At 39.8% G+C, this 8,048-nt stretch overlaps 1 non-coding gene across 1 annotated transcript; it reads right to left on the bottom strand.

Moving 5' to 3' along the window:
• Nucleotides 1–1,868: 1,868 nt before the first annotated feature.
• Nucleotides 1,869–1,975, bottom strand: LOC127099189 (small nucleolar RNA R71). The gene has a single exon (XR_007793728.1). It is a non-coding gene; the product is annotated as a small nucleolar RNA R71 (small nucleolar RNA).
• Nucleotides 1,976–8,048: the final 6,073 nt, after the last annotated feature.

Genomic DNA, 8,048 nt, shown 5'->3' with positions numbered 1-8,048 from the left:
CATCTTTTTACTTGCTTATAAATAGAAACTCGAATTCACTTTTACAATCATCCAAAATTAGAGCAGAGGCAAACTCAGAGCAACTTTGTTTCACTTAGGCATATATTCAGTATTATAAAGTGGTAATCGCTTCGCATTGGCGTGTTACCACAATTGTGTAATCAAGTCTGTGATAGAGTCTGTAATCGAGTTTGGAGCACTTTGGAAGGAAGTTAATCCTGCCGCCATTTTTATTTCCGCATTGCAATTTATTCAACCCTCCGATTGGAGCAGGTTTTTATTACTTGTCTTTACTTTTATTTATTTTCCCGCACTCCCTTTACTTTTATTTATTTTCCCGCACTCGCTTTACTTTTATTTATTTTCCCGCACTCGCTTTACTTTTATTTATTTTCCCGCACTCGCTTTACTTTTATTTATTTCCCGCACTCGCTTTACTTTATTTATTTCCTCGCACTCGCTTTAAATTATTTAATTTTCGCACTCGCACTACTTTTATTTATTTCTCGCACTCGCACTACTTTTATTTATTTTAATGCACTTTTACTTTACCATGTCTAACTAAATTTATAAGGTTAGAATGTAAGGATCCTAATTGAACCGATAATCCGTACAATTGTTCGTAGAAACACTTAAGGGCTATTTTAACTTTCAACTTAAGTTTAACCCGCACTTCAATTCCGTTGGGTAAGATCGAAAGCCGTCCAACGTCTTTTTAGACTTAATTGTTTTTAACTATTTCAAAAACAGTGAAAGCGCTTTGTTTAGTTCATTAGGAGATTTTAATATTAAGAAGAAAAGAGATTTTAAAACTATTTTTGGACGCGGTTATAAGTTTAGAGTCTGGTTCGTGAGAACCTCTTTTGGTTAAGAAATCCAGGTTATAATACTTTTCAACTTAGTCAAGATACTATATTTCTTAAAAATAGGTTTACTACTCTAACGCAATGTGCGCCTTTTTATAAGTCACAATAAGAGGGTTTGATTAGGGAGTACAACTCGGTTCTGAATACGCAAAAGCGACAGTTCCTGTTAAATTAGTTCTTTTCAAGGTAGGAAACATTGCCCATAAGTAGCTCTACTAGCAAGTACTTGGATTATCAATTGATTATGTGAATTACATTCGACCCTGTCTTTATTAATTAGATTTATTTCAATACTTTACTTTTCATTGCACACTCTAAAAACACTTATTTTGATTGCCTTTGATAAACACCATAACAATAGATAACGATAGATTGACACTTGGTCTCTGTGGATTCGACAATCTTTTATATTACTCTGACGCGTTCGTATACTTGCGAAACACCGCATCAAGTTTTTGGCGCCGTTGCCGGGGACCAATTTCGTCAAATTTCATTTTCCTGTTGTTATATCGTTTAGACTTAGGCTATTTCCCGCCGGTCAATGCGAAGAACTCGCAGCACCAGAAGTTTAAGCTTAGTATACCCTCTGGCGGAACCTGAACGTTGCGCTCGCGCACGTTTATTCTTTCATAGAATTAAGAGAGCTATGGCCGAAGATCAAATCCAAAGACCTCTTAAGGACTTCGCTCAACCATCTAATGAAGAACCTAGTTCTAGTATAGTAAACCCAACCATCCCAGCTAATAATTTTGAACTTAAACCATCCCTGTTGCAACTAGTGCAACAGAGACAATTCGCGGGTCTCGCTACTGAGAACCCAAACCAACATTTAAAAATATTTCTTCAATTAGCAGACATTTTTAAAACCAATGGAGCTTCTCCTGAGGCAATACGTTTAAGATTATTTCCTTTTTCCCTCAAAGATAAAGCCCTATCATGGTTAGATTCCCTTCCACCCAATTCCATTACGACTTGGGATAACCTTAGAAGAGTAAAACCGCCGTTCTTCGAAACCATATAACTAGATTTACCCAAAACCAAGGAGAATCGCTGTTCGAAGCTTGGGAGAGATATAAAGAGTTGTTACCAGCATGCCCATATCATGGCTTAGAAAATTGGTTAATCATTCAAACCTTCTATAATGGACTTCACTATAACACAAAGATGACCATCGACGCTGCCGCAGGTGGTGCTCTGATGAACAAACCTTATCCTGAAGCTAGTGCCCTCATCGAAGATATGGCTCAAAACCATCAATCATGGGGAGTCGAACGAGCGACAATTGAGAAAAGGAAGCCCAAGGAGGAGTGCATGAACTAAGCTCTATAGACATGATGCAAGCTAAAATGGACGCATTAGCCCTTAATGTCGAGCATATGTGCATAAACCCGAATACTGTAGCCGCAGTTTCGTCGGATTGTGAGATATGTGGAACCAAAGGACACCAATCTACAAAATGCAGTCTATTAAACGAAACCCACTCTGAGCAAGTGAACTACACCCAAGGGAACCTATATTCGAATACCTATAACCCTGGATGGAGAAATCACCCGAACTTCTCCTATAAAAACAATAACCCAATCCAAAATAATGCACCCCCGAGACCTAGTTATCAAGCCCCAAGATCAAATCAACCTATGCAGCCTGTACCACCAAAGCCGAGCCTTGAGAAAATTATGGAAAATTTTATCACCGCTCAAACCCAACAAAATAAGGAGTTCATGAATCAAAACATTCATGTTAACGAATTGATTACTCAGTTAGGAACCAAGGTTGACCAAATAGTTACTCATACCAAGATGCTTGAAACCCAGATCTCTCAGGTAGCTTTAAACCAAGCCCCTCAGACTAATCTTGGAGGACAATTCCCTGGACAACCTCAACAAAATCCGAGAGGACAAGCCAATACCATTACCCTACGAAGTGGGAACGCTTATGATGAGCCACCAAACCCATGGACGAAGTAAAGGAACCAGAGGAATCTGAAAACCAGGAAGGTCGAGAAAAAGGAGAAGAAACTAAAGATAAAACTTACGTACCACCCCCACCGTATAAACCACCTATACCATATCCCCAAAGACTCAAACAAACCCAGATCAATAAATAGTATCAAAAATTTATTAAAGTTATAGAAAAACTTCATGTAGAAATCCCTTTCACGGAAGCCATCACGCAAATACCTTCTTATGCAAAGTTTCTCAAAGACATCCTTACCAACAAACGTAGACTTGACGATCCGAAGCCTTTGGAATGTAATGTTATTTCCGAGGACAAATTAGCAAAGAAAGATAAAGATCCTGGAAATTTCTCCATTCCTTGCCTTTTGGGTAATCATGTCATCGAAAAAGCTTTTTCTAGACTTAGGAGCTAGTGTGAGCTTAATGCCTTTAGCAGTTTGTGAGAGGTTAAACTTAGGAGAATTACAGCCCACTAAGATGTCACTTCAGTTAGCCGATAGATCTATTAAATATCTGATAGGAATTTTAGAAGATGTTCCTGTTAGGATAGGTCAGTTATTTATCCCTACTGATTTTGTTGTCATGGACATCAAAGAGGACAATGATATACCAATCCTTCTAGGTAGACCATTCTTATCGACTCCAGCAGCCATAATAGATGTCAAGAAAGGAAAGTTGACATTTGAGGTAGGTGACGAGAAAATAGAATTTATACTTTCGAAATTTATTATGGCACCTGTGATGGGAGACTCGTGTTATGCCTTAGACATCATTGATGAATGTGTTAGAGAATTAGAACAAAAAGAAATTATAAAAACAATTGAGTTACCATCAACTCTCATAAGGGAAGATGATGACTTTAAGAAACCCTACATCGATGATAACCTTTACGAATGTTTATCCCTTACCCCAGATTATATGCCATGCCCTAAGAAACCAACCTTAGAACTTAAGGAACTGCTTAAGAACCTGAGATACGAGTTCCTCGATGAAAAGATGAATCGTCCAGTTATAGTTAGTGCTACCTTGAGCCAAGAGGAGACGAACCAACTTTTAGACGTTTTACGAAGATATCCCTCAGCCTTAGGATATAATATCTCTGACCTGAAAGGTATAAGCCCATCTGTATGCATGCATCGGATTTCGCTCGAAGAAGATTCAAAACCCTCTAGGGAATATCAGAGAAGAATAAACCCTATAATGAGTGATGTTGTTAAAAAGGAAGTTCTTAAGTTACTTGAGGCAGGTATCATCTACCAGATCTCGGATAGTAAGTGGGTGAGCCCTGTGCATGTAGTACCTAAAAAGGGAGGCATCACAGTCGTGCAAAACGATAAAGGCAAACACGTAGCAAAACGTTTAGAAGGAGGATGGCGGATATGTATAGATTATAGAAAATTAAATAAATCAACTAGGAAGGATCATTTCCCTTTACCATTTATAGAACAGATGTTGGAGCGTCTAGCCAGACACTCTTACTTCTGCTATCTAGATGGATACTCTGGATTCTTCCAAATACCTATCCACCTCGAAGATCAAGAAAAAACTACCTTTACATGCCCTTATGGAACTTTTGCCTACAGACGAATGTCGTTTGGCCTCTGTAATGCCCCAACTACTTTCCAACGCTGCATGATGTCAATCTTTGCAGATTACCTAGATGGTATCATGGAAGTGTTTATGGATGATTTCTCGGTTTGCGGATTTGATTTCCACAATTGTCTTGCTAAACTTGAGAAAATCCTGGAGAGATGCGTGGAGGTAAACCTCGTGCTAAACTAGGAAAAATGTCATTTCATGGTGACCGAAGGAATAATTTTAGGACATATAGTTTCTGAAAAAGGTATAGAGGTAGATAAAGCTAAAATAGAAGTTATAGAAAACCTAAAACCCCCAAAAACCATCAGAGAAGTCCGAAGCTTCCTTGGACACGCTGGATTCTACCGGCGTTTCATTAAGGACTTCTCCAAAATAACTAAACCTTTAACCGGACTTTTAATGAAAGATGCTGAATTCATTTTCGATGAAAAATGTAATGACGCATTTAATCTTTTAAAACAAGCATTAGTATCGACACCCATTATGAAACCACCTGATTGGTCGGAACCTTTTGAGATAATGTGCGATGCTAGTGATTACGCAGTTGGAGCCGTTCTAGGACAAAGGAAAGATAAAAAATTACAAGCCATTTATTATGCCAGTAGAACCTTAGATACTGCCCAACTTAACTACGCAACAACTGAAAAAGAATTACTCGCTGTAGTTTTCGCTATATAAAAATTTAGATCTTATCTAGTAGGAGCAAAAATTATAGTTTACACTGATCATGCTGCCATTCGTTACCTATTAAGTAAAAAAGATGCCAAGCCCAGATTACTCTGATGGATTCTATTACTACAAGAGTTTGATTTAGACATAAGAGATAAAAAAAGGCACTGAAAATGTAGTAGCCGATCACCTTTCTAGGTTAGAACATCTAAAACCATAACTAGTACCCATAAATGATGATTTCGCCTATGATAGACTGATCGCTAGAGTAGAAACCATTGAAGATAATAACCTAGATCCTTATGAGCATTCCCAAAATTCCTTAGCAATAAGTAACGTACCCTAGTATGCAGATTTCGTTAATTACCTAGCTGCTGATATAGTACCCCCTGATCTTGACTACCACCGCAAGAAGAAATTCTTCCACGATGTGAGAAACTTCTATTGGGACAAACCGCTCCTTTTCAAAAGGGGTAAAGATGGCATTTTTCGCCGTTGCATTCCAGAAGAAGAGGTAAATAATATTATCGAGCATTGTCATTCTGCACCTTATGGTGGACATGCGAGCACATCTAAGACATACGCCAAGATTCTTCAAGCTGGCCTATTCTGGCCTACCATGTGGGGTGATGTCTATACTTGCATTGTCAAATGTGGTAGATGCCAACGCACTGGAAACATTTCAAGGCGTGATGAAATGCCTCTAAGAAACATTCAGGAAGTAGAACTCTTTGACGTATGGGGTATAGATTTCATGGGACCTTTTCCACCATCCTTAGGAAACAGGTATATCTTAGTAGCTGTATGTAACACCCCAAAATTTGCCCTCCTAATTCATGCATTCATTTTTAGGGCATTTGACATTTCATATTGCATTTCATCATGTCAATCAGGATCAGATCCAAGAAGCTTGAATATCATCCAAGACACTTTGTGGGTTCTATCCGGGTGATCAGTCAACACAAGGGAAAGACTTGAGTTACTTCCAATAGGTTCAAATGGGGCCTATTCATCACTCAAGCGCTAATCTTGAAGGAGCAAAAATCTGTTCCTGAGCTGTCATGCTCGCTAGGCGAGCAGAATGGTTCGCCTAGCGAACCTTGAACTGTCATGCTCGCTAAGCGAGCAGATCCTTCGCTAAGCGAAGCACGCGCATTTCTGAAAATAAAATAGAAAGTCATGGGCTTGAGTTTCCCTCATTTGAGCCCACCAAGCCACGAAAATTTGGTTATAAATACAGAACTCCATTGAGTCAAACAAAGGGGCTATTCCTATTACCCTTGCAAAAGAGAAAAGCTAACACGATTCAGAGAAACCTCCGAACACTGAAGGGAACTCATCTGCAAAGAACCTATTCTACCTCAAACAAACCCTGAGATTGCTATGCAAACCCAATCGGGCAATTCAATTTCATTCGATCTCTCTAATCAGGTTTGCCCTATCCCCATTACTCTATGCTTTTAATTTGAATACTCTGAATATATGAGGTATTATCGTTAGGTTTTGCCCACGGGTTCAGATATGCATGAATGTGTAAAATAATGCTTTGAATGTCTGATCACTTGATTTCTGAAAGGGATACCATAGGGTTTGGAGTCCCTAAAATCGTACTGTTATCAATGGGAAATCCAAAACCCGCAGGCCTTCGCTAGCACCTTCGCTAGGCGAGCCTGCAGCGAAGCCTCGCTAAGCCTTCGCTAGGCGAAGCAGTAGCGAGCGTGACAGTAATTGATCTTCTTTCTCTGTTTGCTCTAATCTGTTTTGTGTTCGTCGGGGCATGTTTTCTCCTGATTCCATCCTGTTACCCTAACCTGTTTGTTGAGTTTTCGTGAGGGCTCACATGACTCCTGAAGAGATAGTTTGCTTGGTATTCCACATTATTTGTGGGATACCACTTGGAGGTTTATTCCGATTACCTGTGATGACTTGCTTTCTTTGATGGTGCCAGCTTGAGAGATCTCCGGGTTTCTTGTCTCTTTAGTTGTTGTTACTTCGGATCTTTATCCGTGTGGTAATTTTACATCTTTCCCGCATTTTACCGCTTTCTTGGCAGGAAGACCTCGATAGGAGGCAATGTTTTCTTTTGTTTGTTTACTTTTGTGCCCAAAGACCTCCACGAAGAGGCAATTGACGGATAAAAGGGATTAGTAATCAATCCCTCGTTATTCAGTGTGTCGTTCTTTATGCTCACACTACGTGTCGATGCTTCAGAACAAAAGCCCAAGATCTTTTGTCCGGTCAGTCAGTGGAGAGGGTTCCACCTTTATGAATCCCCACTTTTTGTCATGAGCTCACCCTATCCAGGGTTAAGAGCTATGAGGTCTTATCCTCATTACCCTTCTGATCTGCTCACCCTGACGTTCAATGTCAGTGGTTAAGAGCCCGTTTGATTACCCTTCCATGGCTTGTTTGTCGAGGTTGATATGACCCCTCTTGACTAAAGCCCTACCCATGTATGTTGAGCCCCCTTTACTGGCGTGTTTACTTTATGCATGTTTGTTTTGTATGGTGTGACCGTCTCCCCATAGGATTGCTAGGCTTCGTATAGTCTCTCGTTCGCATGACAATTAACATAGCACGGTTCCTTCATATAGAACTTCCTTTTTGCATGAGCATTCCTAAAACACCAACAACTCATTGATTTTTCTTCTCCTAAGAACACGTTAACTCCTTCTACTACAGGCGAGTAAGTCTCCAAAGGTCGAGCATCCGGTAGATTGCGTAGTAACTTGGTTCACCCCAAAACACAACCCTTACCCCCTAGTTAGCCGAACTACATTTCGCTCTGATTCTCATTCCAGATGAGATACGTAGGCATAAGACGCGATGTCTTACCGAGCACACTTCCCCTTAACCCCTAGGTAGCCGAGCTACGAAGACTCTGATTCTCATATTCAGATGAGATACGTATGCAGTGGATGCGACATCCGTGCGAGTCATTTTCTTTTAACCCCCT

The sequence above is a fragment of the Lathyrus oleraceus genome, chromosome 6, assembly GCF_024323335.1.
Source record: "Lathyrus oleraceus cultivar Zhongwan6 chromosome 6, CAAS_Psat_ZW6_1.0, whole genome shotgun sequence".
NCBI lineage: Eukaryota > Viridiplantae > Streptophyta > Magnoliopsida > Fabales > Fabaceae > Lathyrus > Lathyrus oleraceus.
This window is presented reverse-complemented; position numbering and strand designations above follow the sequence as displayed.